General features: G+C 32.1%; 1 pseudogene; it reads right to left on the bottom strand.

Annotated features, from left to right (window-relative positions):
• Nucleotides 1-16,695, bottom strand: part of LOC110731982 — a 38,785-nt pseudogene continuing 22,090 nt past the window's right edge.

The raw sequence follows: 16,695 nt of genomic DNA, 5'->3' as shown, positions 1-16,695 counted from the left end.
AGGCTCACTCGGTTACTCCCTTCCCACTTTGGTAGCAATCAGCAAATTTACAGCCTATTGATGTGACACATACTCTTGTACCCAAAATACTGAGAAATACAAACATCTCCAGTGATACACGATGAAGCATGAAGAACCTGTTTCCGAGCAAAAAATGTCTCAAGGGTACCACTGTGCCCTAATCAGAAGTACATGAGCTGTGCAACTCCACTGACAATTAATACCCATTTGATCTGTGGCTTGATTTGTAGCATTATGCAAGTTTGCAATTGCTATGATGAATTGCTTCCATATACACCGATAAAACATAGTGCCGAGCTCTTGATGTTCAGCAGTTGACAGTACCTATCATACTGCTAAGATTCTGGGAATCAGATTGTCTCACCGATTATGCAATGCAGCAGGCGATGCAAATCATCACCACAAGGCTTGGCATGTCTTAGGTCCTGTGAAGTGGTGCAGGGTATATGTCCAATGGTTGGTAACGTAACTGCTCGTTATGAGGCAAAGGACCATCCTTCAAAAAATAGAAACATAATTTAGTAAACATAATCAAGAGATGAAGAAATGAGAATAAGCTTACACCCACATGTAGCAAACTAAAATATCGACTTAATATGTCAATTCAAAGCAGGAAATTTACATGGACCACAACATTTTCAAAATTATGTCCAAATTTTAATTTTCAACACAATACACTAGATCACATTTCTTAGATATGTTTGATAGCATGTTCAAGAAAAAAAAAATCCATGTAAACTAGGTATAAGTATTGCTAATGTCATCTCATATTGTCCTCTACCACTCTTTCACCAGCTTTGCAGTAAGCACACAATCAAACCCTGAATTTTGGATCCATCCTTACTCACCCTTACAAGATTGTATAGTGTCCCTTTATATCCCTTTCATTCCGGTCATACTTAGATTATACCCACTTCATTAATTATATTCACCATTACAAAGGACCATGCAGTTAGGAGGAAATACAAGTCAATCAGGCTGATTTACAGTTTGTGTAAATCAGGGGTCAATTTCGTTTTTTCAGTCATATTAGTAAGGGTAGTTTGGTCAGCTTGTGCAAACGTTGATATTCATTGCCGTTACCACAAATCCACCTCACTCTCTCTCTCTCTCACTCTTACTCCCTGCAAATCCACCCCACTCCCTTCAAATCCACCTCCTCCTCCTTCCATTAAAATCAATCAACAAGCACTCCAACAACAACCCAAAAAATTAAATAAAAATGCTTGTTGATTAACCTCATGAAAGCTTGATTAACAACAACAATAATCGGTCACTCAAAACCCAGAATTTCAGCTTCCAATCCTAACAAGTAACAACCACCCTGAAAGCTTGATTAACCTCATCATCATCATCATCTTCATTCTCACTCCCTCAATTACCACAATTACCACTCAATTCAACCCCCAATTTCTCTCAACCTCCATTTCCATGGAACTCAAGCTCCAAAACCCATCACCCAATTCTGAAATTCCGCAAAAACCCACCTTATATGGCAGTTTAAAATGTCGCCGCAAATGAAATGTTTTCCCTAAAGGGTTGATATGGCCCTAATTTACACTCTATTCAAGTAGGGTGTCTTTTAGTTTCGCCGCGAAGTTGCCATTGTTGGGAAGAAGAGGACGACGGGAAGAACTGAAGAAGAGGACGAAGATCCCAGGCTTTCTGGGTTCGTTCGGCGGAAGGCGTAAAGATGGTGGTGGCTGTGATGGGTTTCGGATGGTGGTCGGAGTGATGGTGACTATGACGGTGTTGGGGTGGAAGATTGGAGAAGACGTTAATAAAATTTAAAAAAAAAAAAAAGAAACAGACGTTAGAGTTACTAACGTCTTCAAAACCGAATAGTAGTATAAAATTAATTTATTTGGGAAGGGGGGCCCACAAAAAGCAACTGATTGACAAAATTCATCAATCAGGTTGATTGCCTAAGTTTGCCTCTGCAGTTAGGAAGGATATGAAGAATATGGATTTGTATGAGAACGAGGTATTTGATCGTAAGGGATAGAGTATGAAGATTTTTGTGAATGACTAAACGAGATAATCACTTTTGGTTCATGTAGCCAACCCCATTTATGGGATTAAGGCTTTGATTGATTGATTGATTGATCATTACAAAGGCACAATTGACAAAATTGGTGCTTCCAAATGCTAGGTAAAAAGTATATACAAGGTATATGTCTTAAAGCTATCTACATCCCTTTCAACCTTGCACTTAATTTAGTTGCTTATTATTCAGTATTTTCATACATTCTTTTGACATGATTTTATACTAACATATAAAAAAAAATGCTATATTGACTTATCGCATGTATGATTTCAACATTAACATTTCATAATTTACAGAGCTAAATTTTTCCCAGTGAGTATTTTTAATTAATATAAGACCTACTGGAGGCATTAAGCTACTAGATTACATTATTAAATAATGGAGAGGGTGATCAAAAATGAGAATGAGGAATTGTATACATTTCTAAGAAAACCAAATGGGTCTGTCTAATGATATGTACCTAGAAAAAGGAAAAAAACAAAAGAAGGCTGATCAATTTGTCTCAATTTTTAAATTGTTTCAATTCCCAAAATTGATCAGCAAGTTATGAAGCAATGCAATTAGCAAAAGACATTCGAGTACAATCACAATATTCACCATCTTGTCCGACTCTATCTGCAACTTACACAAAAAGATTGCTTGTAAACCAAAGATACCATTCATCTTTGACTGACATTCAATGATTAGCCCCGTTTTGTTTTGTTTCAAGTAACATGGTTATAAATCTCATATGTGGTCACAACAACGGTCTGAAGCCACTTTTGTGGCAATGCAGGTGGCATGAGGTTGTAACTGATGCGGGTGGATGTAACTTAGTGGAGGAAGTTGAAGAAGTTCCACGTGTGTGTCGTGAAACGTAGTTATGCTAAGCTCCTTTGGTGGTCACCTCTTGGGATAGACCATCATCAAACTCAAGTGATATTTTTACTTGCTTAGAATAAAGCTCAAAGGGTTCTAAGTATTGACTAAGAGATAAAAAATGATTTGTAAACAGAAAGGCTTGTGCTTGATAAAAAAAATGCATTACTCAACTTCAATCAGCCATATCATCTTCACTATAAGAAAATTTTCAAGCAATTTAAATGGGAGATGAAAGTAGAGTCCGAGAAATTCCCAATGATAGTCATATGCCCAATTTGAGTAAGAAATGAAGAAGTCGTGAGCAATCAAAATTGAGCTGCAGAACCGCTGGAACAACTTTCTTGAGTGACCGATCCATCTTGATTTGGAATTTTTGGCATAAGCTTTGGAGCGTCCGCTTTGACCCTCTGTAGCGGTTTTTCTTCTATCTTTTAGTTGCTTTCTTGTTTTTAATCTGGCATTCATCTTGTAATCATAGGTTTTTAAGTTCTAGAGTTGCAAAGCTTGTTGTTTTCAAAACTTTTGCCTAATTTTGAATCTAATGAGATTTTATGTCTCTCTACCATAGTCTTTGTTGACCCTTTGTAATTATTGAAAACTTCGTAATTGCATCCCCAAATATCTGCTCTACTTTTTGTTAAACTAAGATTAAACCTTTATTGCATTAAACTTGATGATCAATGTGATAAGAGACTAGGGCCCCGTTCTTTAGATCCTTTGCTATCAAATCTGCCCCGCTAAAAAGAAATCTGCTCGCTTTCAAATAATAATTAATATTCAATAATAATAATTAAATTGTATTGATGATAATAATTTATTATTTTAAATAATAATAATCATTATTAATATTTAAATAATTATAATAATTATTAACATTAATAATAATTAATATTTATTAATCATAATAATAATTTTTAAAGTTTAAGTTAATTAAATATAAAATATTATCTTTTAATATTATGAATTTTACCTAAATATATGACAAATTTTAGCACATAATTAAAAATATATATATTTTTAAAAATTCAAACAAACCGTGCATCGCACGGGCTTCATCTAGTATTTAATAATTCAAACTATTAAGAATTAATATTTGATAATATTATTAATTAATAATTTCTAATAATTATAACAATTCTTTCAAAAAAAATAAATAATAATAATAACAAGTAATAAAAAAAAATTTATATAAACATTTGACATTAGAATCACAATGTATAGAAACCTTTTATGTGGATATTGATTGTAACTTAATTGAGTTGAATTATTTTTCAAATCTTTCCATGTATGAATTAAAAAAAAGAGGTTGTTTTCAAGAAGGTTTTTTTGTATATTTTTATAGTTTTCAAATCTTTCCATATGATAATAAAAATTATAATAACAATAATTATAACAATAATAACAACAACAACAACAATAATAGTAATAGTAATAATAATAACAGTAATAATAATAGTAATAATAATAACAGTAATAATAATAGTAATAATAATAACAGTAATAATAATAACAATAATAATAATAATAATCATAATAATAATAATAATAATAATAATAACAGTAATAATGACAGTAATAATAATAACAATAATAATAATAATAATAATAATAACATTAATAACAGTATTAATAATAATAATAATAATAATAATAATAATAGTAAATAACATAATAATAATAATAATAATAATAGCATTAAAAATAATAAATAACATAATAATAATATAAAAAAACATTAATAACAGTATTAATAATAATAATAAAAATAACATTAATAATAATAATAATAATAATAACATTATTAAAAGTATTAATAATAATGTTGAAACATGCTCGGCTATCCTAAATCTGTTGTGCTCTACTCTACTGACCCCTGCTGCCCAGAAGCTCAAAAGAACAGGGCATAAGAGTTTATCTTTATTGTTTTCTGTCTTTGCCACTTTAAGTTTGAAGCTTTGATAGGAAATTTGGGTTTTTGGATTATTTCATATCAGTGACTACCTAACATTTTGGCCAAAATAAACTCAAAATCCTGAACAATGTGGACGCGATGTAGTAATGTGAGATATGACAAAGATTTGATACCATGCCCAAGAAGCAAAAATTGATCTTTTTTTTTTTTTATTATTATTAGTGAAAATGATTAAGCAGATTGTCATTTGTTTGAAGTGTATTGGGTTCTATATTTTAACTGTTTTGGGTGATTTGTAGGATCATTGGATATTACAGAAGAACAATAGTAAAGAGATACAAAGTTTTCTTTAAGAAAAAGGAAATTTAATTTGGGAAAACTAATATAGAAACTATGACAATCACAACATCAAAACAATAGGGGTGCTAAGATAAGACATAAAAGATATATCATATAGATGCAAAGCATCAAATAATAAGAAAATCACAATCTTTTATAGTATTGCATCACCAAAGCGTATAACTTAAAACATAACAGTTAAATTTGAGAGGAAACAGGAAATAAACATGGAATAAAAAGTAAAAAAAAAAATATTACCTCATCTAAATTAATTTGGAATGGTTGTACAAAATCTTCAAACATTATTGGAGAGAGTTTGTTCATTCTATCCTCAACATCCTGGATGACAGAAGATAAAGATATAAAAGGCAGTGAGCCTTCATGATTACTATAAGACTGTAAGATTAAGATATTTAGACGAATCAATCATTACTCACTCGTTTACTGTAGTAAAAATACTTTTAAAAAGCCAAGAAAGAGGAGTAGGGGGGATACAACAGTGAATAGTTAGGACCCTATTAAAGGTTTCCCTCTTTTCAATCCACAAAACTAACAAACAAAAAATAAAGTGGAATTATAGATGGTGACCTTCAGTTTATCGTGGAAATTATATTTTCATTTCCATGGTAATCCTGTGTTTTGCTTAACATGAATTTGTGACCTAAGCAAATTACATCAAAATTCCATTAAGTAATTTAACTTTTTGGGAAACTCCAGATGCTAACCTCCAGTTTTGCAAAAAATTTTATCGTGGAAGTTTCAAAACACAAAAAGTCAAAAAAAAAAAAAAAAAAGGAAAAAGACAAATAAAAAATTTCCTCAATGAACTCTCTCTCTTTCCCCCTCTCTCTCACTTCTTTTTCAACCCCCTTCCTCTGCTATATTGGACTTCTGATGAAAAGCAATAATCTAAGACGGGGGATATGATGGCAGCAATGGTGACAGTAAGGTGTGTTGATTATTGGATTGGCTGGTTGGGTGGTGGCCAGTTATCAAAAGTAAGGTCACTATGAAAAAAAAAAAAAAAAAAACCACCACATCAATCTAAGATTTTTCCCAAAAGTAAACAGTTACTGATGTATTTTATCACTTGAATTTAAGGGAACGACCAATGCTCCATAAAGCCTACAAAAGCGTGCCAGGCTGCCGGACATTGTAGGAACCCGTTGGATTTAAATAGATGATTTTACAAGTTAAGTTTGTTTTTTGAAGAAAGTATTAGTTGTATTTAAGATTTTAAGAAACTCAAAAACCTTTCAAACATCAGATTTTGTAGAAACAAGTAAAACTTACTAATCCGGTGATTCTGGATTTTTCCAGCAGCTCCCTGGAAATCGCATCAAGTATATGTCTATTTTCCTTCAAGCCCTTCATTGCCAGTTCTTCAGTCTCTTCAATGTACTGTCAAATAGGTCCAATTATACAAGAGTATGAAAAGTGAATAAACATGTCAATAATGAACAAACATCAAGTTGGGAAAATTCAAACTACAAGAGAGAATACACTTATACACCCTCCTCTACTCCATCAATGACTTCCCTTATTGCCACATAATATTAAGGTGGAACTTCTTTTGGCTTTGTGAAGTGGACCTTTCTCTCTTGATGATGGTTGTCGCCAAGCCCATATATATAACACCATGTATTCATTTACCTTTTTAATCTTCCTACTTATAGTTTATTCATTCTTGGCAAATGAAATTCTCTTTGTTAACTCTCCTTATCCCACTACATTCTCTCTTTTTATCTATACTTACATCCGTTTTTTTTAGATGATCACTTTCCTTTTAAATTATTAAATTCTCTCCATCTCTCTCATATCACATGGGTCCTCTTTTTTCTCTCTCTCAATCTCTCTCATCTCCAAAAACTGTCTAGGCGTCCGTGTTTTTGCAAATTATGCATCTAAAAAAGAGGGAGGAAGTCTATAAGGATGACATTTTTCCTCTTTCAATCTATGCATTTCATTTTGTTCTTATAGAAGCCAAAAAATTCTCACAGCCCTTCCCACAACTGTTCCTCTTAAAAAAACCTCATTGTTAACCCTCCTAAACAATGGAAAAGGCCAAAATTAACATTGTTCCTTTATAATCATACAATTACTACCTTATTTCAATAATAAACAAACAAAAGGTCTAATCCTGCCTCAAATTTAATTTCCCTTAGTTTAAAAATCAGAAAAATGAATTGAACACACCATATATCAATTCACAAAATACAATTTCCCGTTTAATTTGTACTACTATATAATAATATCAATGTGTCTAGACTCTAGACAACTCTCTCTCTCTCTTACTAGCAAAGTAAATAAATAAATAAATAAAAGAAGGGGGGGGGGGGGGCGCTCATATCCACTAACTCTTTATTTTCTTGGTTTCTATTCCTACAATAAGTAGAAAGATCAAAACAATAGTGGGAGTTTTTCATTGATTTAACCCCTAATTAATTGCACATGAACTAATTTAAAATAACTTAAATAGTTGTCTCTTTATGTTCCATAAAAGTTTCTCTCATACATACAAAAATTGAATTTAAATTTAAAGTTCACACGCCCATATATGGATCAAAACATAGTTTTAATTTTTGAAAGATATACTACATATGGATCTTATTTATATATCATTTCACCAATTTTTCTAATGATATATAGATGTACTACAAGTTATATTTGATTTTACAAAACATAGTTATTTGTAATGATTTATAGAAAACATTTTTCTTATTAAAGTCTTTTCAAAATCATCAAACTCTTTTATTACGTTATTAATTTCTATATGAAATTAATCCATCGGTCTCTATATGTTCTTAATTTGACAGTAATTTTTATGAGAAAATCACTGCTCAACCTAAAACTGTTAGAAACAAAGGGAGTAATATTATAACATGACATACTTATGTGGGCTATCTAGACTCTTGAAATATTACTCGAACATTCAACATTTTTTAATTATCATAATGTTAGGTTTATGCACATACAAATATGTAGCATAGATTTGTTTGGTAGATAAGTAAAAAGTAGTCATAAAAATTTAATTAAAGAATAAACAGTTTGTGGTGGAGTCCATATCAGATGAAATGTGAAGAAATAGAGTAAGATACTCCCTCCGTTTTTTAATACTTGCTCCATTTTTCCTCGACACATATGCTGATGCTAATCATTGATCAATAATACCTTTAATTATCAATAAGTATAAATTCTAACAATTGAAAATTGATAATCTATGCATTGAGATGATTCCAACAAATACCCACAAGACTATATATTTTTTTTTTTCTTATGTATAAATCACAAACATTAGTCAAAGTAGGACAACTGAATAGTGCAAAAAGTAGAAACAGAGTAAGTTTTTAAAAACATAGGGAGTAATAATTAGTGGTAGGGGTCACATCACATAGTTGGAGTGAGTTAGGTTAGGATAATGATTTGAGTACCAACCAAAATAGTATACAAGACAATTGTTAGAGGACGGAGGTTATATAAAGTAACACCATCGAGAACATATACGGAGTATTTTTGTATTGTTAAAAAAATAGCATAAAAGTCAATGATATTAATTAGAACAACTTTTGTATTAAATTAATAGTATTAAGAATTTTTATAGAGAAAAATAAATAAATACCCTTGTTAATTCTCGAGTGAAGAGTTCAGATATTTCAAGCGTCATCTCTGCAGGAATTACATGTGGATCATCCCACTATCAAATAGTACAATGAGTCAGTAAAAATGAAAATGACAATAAATTATTGATTTTAAAAATTACTCCGCATAAAATAAAATAAAAGTAAACAAAAGTATAAAAACTTTAAGGAAAGCAAACCTTGTATCGTAACAATTCACCATCTGGATTATCTGGATGGTCCACAAGACCAATTTTTTTTGTTAATGCTGTTAATCCTAACCTAGCATTTCTTGGGCTAATAACCATCTCCCTAGCAATCTGAACAAAGCAATTCGTACAAATAAAATTTGTTAACATATATTGAAGCAATATAATAGAACATAAGCACTTAACCACGCATAAAGGAGATTAACAAATGGGGAAAGGGGGAGCACAAGCAACATCAAACTTATCAAGTGTTTAGGAGAATCAGGCAAAGGAACAGGGAGCACACAAGCAGGATTGTGTGTAAGGAAGGCAGAAGATGAAAAATATAATATCATCATGAAGATTCCAACAGAAAGTTGCAGCATAAAAAATTTTAAAAAAAAAAATCAAAAACTTTTCAAAATATTATAGAGACATGCCCTCTAGTTTCTAATTTTTTTTTTAGGAAAACCAAATCCGCCAGAGGAAAAGACGGAGAGAGAACAGAGGGACAGGGAGTGAGTACAAGGGTGCTGGGCAGGAAAGAACATGGAAGACTGAAAAATGTAAAATTTTAAGATCACGTATGGTCACAACAAAAGGGAGGAAACAAAGGAAGAATTTAGGAGGTAAATCCCTCTTAGTTAAAAGACATTAGGCAGATCATCTTTTTTTTTTTTTTTTTTTTTTTTTTGTAATTGAAGTATATTATAAGATACCATACCAAACCATGACTACACCTAAACAATAATCTGTAAGCTATAACCTTTGTGATCTTTTCTAGATCATCTTTTCCTCCATCAGTTACATCATCACCATATACTATGCGCTCAGCACATCGGCCTCCATGAGCCACAATCATTTGCATCATCATGTAACCAAATGTTGTGTATCCTTGGTCCACCATATCTTCCCTTGGATAAAAGACAGATATAGCTGTTTCCTGTCCATGTTAAGAGATATTAGATCGGATACTAAGAATCACAAAAATCAAAATTTCACCCAAATGACTTATTCAAACTCCTACCTTACCACCGGGCAATAGCTGAGAAAAAGCATGCCAATCAAATCTTGGAAATAGATGAGCTAATACTACATGACCAGCTTCATGCACAGCTAGCAGACTCTTTTTTTCTTCATGTCAGCTTTTATCCAAGAAAACCATCTACTGGTAATAGCTCGACAACATGCTAAAACTTACACTTTGTTCACATTTTTGTTGCTCCTCCTCGGTGAGCAACACACCCATACCCTCCAGTAATTGCTTGTCTAAGACATCAACAATGTCTTGTTGGGAAATCATAGAATGCCCTTTCCTCACCTGCATACCATTTTGTCAGTGATTGAAATGAAAGGCTAATATAAAAGTCTAAAAGCTGCATACACAAGAAATATTCGGATGCGCGCACACTCAGAGAGAGTACGACTGAAGACAGACACACAGAGAAAGAAAGAACATGAAATTGCTAATAAGCCACCCTCATTACCAAGATGATGTGTCTTGAGTTCTTGATTCATATCTGGCCATAAGATGAATCATGATAAAAAAAAAAATAAAAAAAAAAAGAGCTTTTTTATTTATAAGAATCAATCAATTAATATAATGTATATATTTCCTTATAACTCGCTCTGTTTTTTATTGTTTGTCCCATTTGGAACCTTAAGAGAACCCGTTAAAAATGGAAATAACAATTTATCGATTTTTTGCACTTCAAAACATAGTCATGTGGGATCTTGTTACATTCATCTCGGTTTTTAGTTTTTAAATACGTAATAACTGTTTTTTTTTCTAATTATGTTAGTTTCTAAAATATTACCACAATAATGCTTTAGAAGGAAATTCGGACAATTAAGATATAAATAAAGTACACATTAGTCACCATATTTGCATAATTCCAAAAATAAAAAAAATAAAAAAAAAAATACATGGGAGAATAATATCAAATCATGTAAAATACTACTAATATTACCATGTGAAGGGATATTAACCCCTATGCATTATTATGGTAGAGGCTAATTATTAATGAAATTTTTCTTCCCCTTGGGAAAAAACAAAAAAACAAAAACTATGCATTTACGAAATTTCATATAAGACCATAAAAGAAGGCCTCTAAACTTTGAAATTACGTTTGAAAGGTTGTAAGGAAGACACTGAAGTTGTATTAGTAATTATGTGATATCGAAGTTGTAGTAACAATTGGGCGAAAAACACCTTTAATATACAAACGCACGCATCACGTGCATTTAAGATAAAGGAAAATATCCATATAACTATAATGGTACTATTAATATAATTCCTCCATTAATTTTTATTTGTCCCCATTTAGAATCTTCAATTTTAGGAGAGAAACTTTAGATATAGAGTATGAACAATTTTTAATAAATATAAAAACAAACATATTCATGTGGAATCTTGTTAGATTAATCTTAGCACAAAATTTATAAATATAAAAAATTTATTTGAAGGGATTGATATTCAAATATGTGCATCATAAACTATGAAAAAAAAAAATGGGACAAATAAAAAGGTAAGGAGGGAATATTATTTGACATTTAGTATACCTATTAAATTAGTGGAACTTATTAGAGCTTATTAGACATGGTTGGAACCGATTGGAAGGAAATACACATATCTATATAGAACCCACCCATTATTGTTGCTACTTTGAAACTAAACTTGATTTCGCTATGTAATTTGAACTGAAAACTTAAGAAGATAGGTTTAAGAACACATTAACACATGCTTAGTTATATAGGAACTCCAAGACTTTGTGCTACTAAAATTAACTTGTAGGAAATGGAGTAAAAATAAATGCAACATAAATATGAAGTGATATGAACACCACATGCATAAAATAAATAAATAGTTAATAACTTACAGACATAATTCCTGCTTCATTGACAAGATTTCGGATATCAGCCCCAGAATAGCCAATGGTGCGAAAGACAAGCTGTGGAATGAAATTAAATAAGAGGTATACTAGTACCCACAATTTAGACAGCTAGGCAATGAAATAATACCACAGGTTAAAATGATATATAGATCTTTTTTGTAGGATAAAAATAAGTATAAGTAGTTTAAAGTGGTACTCCCTATGTTCTTTATTTTATCTTCGTATTTATTATTCATGTAACATGAAGTACTAAGTTGAAAGTGGGTCCCTTTTTTTTTACTTTTAACATAGGACAAACAAATTTGTTGAGAAACATTGATATTATAATAGGAAAAATAGAAATATATAATCCCACCTCACGAATATTCCAAAACAATCCCACCTTTGACATGGATCTTCTTTTAAAGATCCATGACCCGTTGGCAACCGGTTAACTTAAGTTATATGCCACGTGTCGATTTTCAATGGGGTTTTCTTTTCAATAATTAAAAAAAATAGTTTTGTTTAAAAAAAAAAAAATCAAGCCACCCATTCCCACCCCTGCGCCACCTCTGGCTTGAACAACCACTGCTTCCCCTCCACATCCACATCCTCGCCTTCCCTCACAACCCCAACCCCGTCTCTTTCTTCCACTTAGCCATGAACTAATGTCATATGGGTTCAATCAGATCAGAGCAGCGAAAAAGGGAAAAGGGGAGGATGAGGTGGGGGTTGGGGGTGGTGTTTTCCGGTTTTGAAGGTGGGTGTTTCGGGGTTGGTGTTTTTGGTGGAGAATAGGGTTGTCTGTGTGGGCAGGGGAGTTTTCGGGGATAGGGGTAGGGTTATGGGTCTCGGATAGTTAGGTGGTTTTCCGGCGTCGGAAGGGGTTTTTTCGGGATCAGGGTTGGGATTTCGAGGTTGTTATTAAGAGTTTTTGTGGCGTGGCAGGGGATTTCGTGCTGGTTGGGGGGAGGTTTTGGGATTAGTGGTTGAGCTACTTTGTTCAGGGGTTTTGGGGTTGGATGTGATTCCATTTCAGGCGGCAGTGGGTGGAGCTGTGGTGGTTATTGTGGTAGGTAGCCATGGAAGGGGGTTGGGAGGTAGAAGGAAAGAGATTAAAAAACAAACACACACACATTTTAACCTGTTTAAGTGATTGTAGGTTACATGGATCTTTAAAAGAAGATCCATGTCAAAGGTGGGATTGTTTTGGGAATACCAAGCAAAGGAGGGATTATTTATTTCCTTTTTTTAATTATAATATAGTTTGATGTAGAACATTTGGTGGGCTAAGAAGCTATGTTACTCGGACTCTTCATTTCACCTCACGTATCGGTGTCGGACCCTCGACATTCGGACATGGGTATGACGCCCAGACACTTCACTTTTAGTTCAAAATCATGGAATTTTTTCACAAAATAGCCGAGTCGGACGCTTGGACACGTACCCATGTTGGACATGGGTACCCGAGTCCAAATAACATAGCTAAGAAGTGATAAAAGTGGAAATATTCTTTACTATAAAAGGAATAAAGCAAAAGTAAGAATATTAAAAAAAAAAAAAAAAAAAAAAAAAAAAAAAAAGAACTCATCAAAACGAAATTAAAAAATAAAAAAAAATTGAAACTGAGTATAATGGATACGACAAACCACAAAGGTAACTTTCAGATCCATCACAATAAAATTTGCATAAAAAAACTAACATCAAACGCAATATATTTGTCACATCCTTTGCATAATCCCAACAAAGCTAGTTCACAACTGAAAAGTTACACCCGTTATCTGAAACAGCTTAGCATTATTAACATCACAAAATGAATTCAGCTTGTAAAATCAACAAATTTCACTATTGGTTGTTGAAGCTTGCTTGATACTTAACTGACTCATCCTGGTCGTAACGAAATGAATCTCATAAATTCACTTACCTTTCCAAAGTCAACATCTTCAACCAGCTGCTTCCCTGAACTATGCACCCCAAAGATTTGCACACGCTGCTTTGCATCGGGCAATCCAATGTACAAACGACGGTCTATTCGTCCAGCACGAACAAATTCTATGTCTAATAAAATAACTGCTTGTCTAAGAGAGAACCGGTCAACCCCAGTCTTCACTTTGCTGCAAAACATAAAACAAATAGTTACATACATTATGTGTAATCCCCCGTATTTTTTAAATATTTTATAAATGGAATTTTATTTTATTTATAATATTTATTTGTTATTTTCCGGAATTTAATTTCAAAAGTTTCAAATTATTAATCTGGGTCGAAAATTAATTGAACAAATTATTTTATGCACCTTTATTCTACAATTTATGTCCAATCAAACAAGCCTAACCCATTTGTTTACTTAATTGACCCATTATTTTTATGAGGCCCAATCTTTCTATTTACCCTACAATTGTCTCCTATAAATACCCCATGAATCCCCAAAAATTTCCCACACAAAAAGGTTAGTTTTTATTTTCTCCTTTGTTTTATTAATTTGTATAATTATAATTATTGTTTTATGGGTTTTGATTTTATTGCTTGAAATTAATTTAATTAGTATCAAATTATATTTTGATGATTAAATTTGATAATTTCATAAGTGTCATAATTTTCAGATTTTGTGAATTTTATAACCTAGAGTTTTTAATTATTGAAAATCATGATTTTAGGGTTTTTATGAACAATTGATTTAGGGCTTTTATAGTATTGATGTTTTGAAATTTTGGTGATTTATAACTAATGATTAGTTTAACTTAATTCCAGATTATTTTGAACATATAAATTCGTGTTTTAATATTCAGATTTTCGTTCATTAATATTAATCTCGTTTTAATCCCGATCAGTTTCTGAACTCATCCGATTTTGACAAAAAAGTAGTGTTTTCCATGTGGAATCAACGTTTTAAGAAAGACTCACTACCTTGGGCAGAGAGCACCACCCTCTCGTGGCCAAATTCAGCTTCTAAATATGATTTTCGAACAGTTTTTTATTTTAACGAAGTTTTTTTATACTTAAAATATTATCCTTGAGATTGATTAATAAAATTAATTATGTTTAAAGTTAATTAAGCATAAATATATGTTTTTATTGAAGTTCTAAGTGCTTGAATAAGTTTCTAAGTACTACTTTTGATGTTTTATAAAAAAGGCTTAATCACCCATTAAAAAGGGAGATTATTAGGGGTTTCAAAATAATTTTAAGATTTTTATTAAACTTTAAACTTGCTGTAATTTCATGTATAAGAGTGTATTTTAAGGTTTTTAAGAAGAAATTTTAAAGAAATATATATAAGCCTTTAATTTTAACTAAAGGGAAAGTTTTAAAGTGTTGTTTGATTTGGATTTTGAAGGTTTTAAAGTAAGTTAGTATTGCTGTAAATTTGATTGATTGGGTATTGATTGAGATGTTATTATTTGGTTTAGGAGGAGTTTATTGAAGGTGATTTCTAGTTAGTAAAGTGGCATACTAATTCGTTTGTTCAAGGTACGTACAAGTTACGAAACCTTGCTTTTAGGTGCATGTTTAAGGACGGATCGAGAACTTAGTATCATGTATAAGGATGACTGAGTTAAATTGTTTGGTTATACATTGTGAATTTCGTATGACGTGCACTATTTTATATTGCAAGAATTATTTGTGCTCTAATTATGAAAGGTGCGCTTAGAGACAAAGGTATGTGATTTGTGGAATGATTTATTTATTACTCATTCATGATTATTGAAATAGGATGAGTAACGGAAGAATTCAAGTCTTATAAGACGAGGTTAAGGTTTTGGGGAGCCTTATGCACTCAAGGTGTTTATACACCGAGGTAGTTAAGGAATAAATAATAAATGTTGCTTGTCACTAATAAATCAAGAATTGAAATTGGAAAGTTGTTTTACTTGATTGAATTGATATTGGATTGAATGTATTTTTTGCATATGAGTCATCACCAAGTCTAAACCTGTAAATCACGTAAAGTGCAAGATGGATGAGCAATAAAACTCTAGATTGGTGCACTTCTGGAGTAATGACAATCAGGGGTTGGGGTACACGGGGTATTAACCGTGTACTTTTATCGAGGCCGTCTGATCTACGAGCCTCCTATTTCAAATATTTTTCAAAACTAGGAGTTAGGTGAGATCTCATACTAATTACGGTCACGGAGTCGCGCCCGTGGTCGTTGGATGTTTATTGATGTATCCGAAAGGAGGCATGGGGTTTTTCTTTTATTGATGTTCCAAATGGGACATAGGTTGGACAACCTTGTTTATTGTTAAATCCAATTAAATAAATAAATGAGTTAGTTAATATCAACTAGTGAAGTCTATTGATGTATCTAAAGCTCCTGGTATTGATGGCTTTAACTCCTATTTCTTTAAGAGAGCTTGGCATATTGTGAAAGATGATATTTATGCTAGTGTTATTGATTTCTTTAATAATGGGATTTTGCCTAGGCAATGGAATTGTACAACTATTACTTTGGTCCCTAAAGTCCTTTCTGCTTCTCATGTTAAGGATTTTAGACCTATAGCCTGTTGTACTGTGGTCTATAAGCTCATTTCTAAAGTCATAACTGCTAGGCTTGCTGCTGTCATTGGTGAGGTGATTGATGATGCTCAGCCAGGGTTCAGGGTTCATTCCTGACAAGCACATTGGTGACAATATTCTTCTTGCAACTGAATAGATCAAAGGCTATGATCACAAATTTATCTCTCCTAGGTGTATGGTTAAGGTGGATTTGAAGAAAGCCTATGATTCGGTTGAGTGGGGTTTCTTGATCACTGTCATGCAAGAGCTTGGTTTCCCTCAAAGATTTGTTGATTTGATCTGGAATTGTCTTACTTCTGTCTCTTATTCTATTCTT

Source organism: Chenopodium quinoa, unplaced genomic scaffold (assembly GCF_001683475.1).
Source record: "Chenopodium quinoa cultivar QQ74 unplaced genomic scaffold, ASM168347v1, whole genome shotgun sequence".
NCBI classification, from domain to species: domain Eukaryota; kingdom Viridiplantae; phylum Streptophyta; class Magnoliopsida; order Caryophyllales; family Amaranthaceae; genus Chenopodium; species Chenopodium quinoa.
The sequence above is the reverse complement of the archived record's forward strand: the minus strand, read 5'-3'. Positions and strand labels throughout refer to the sequence as shown.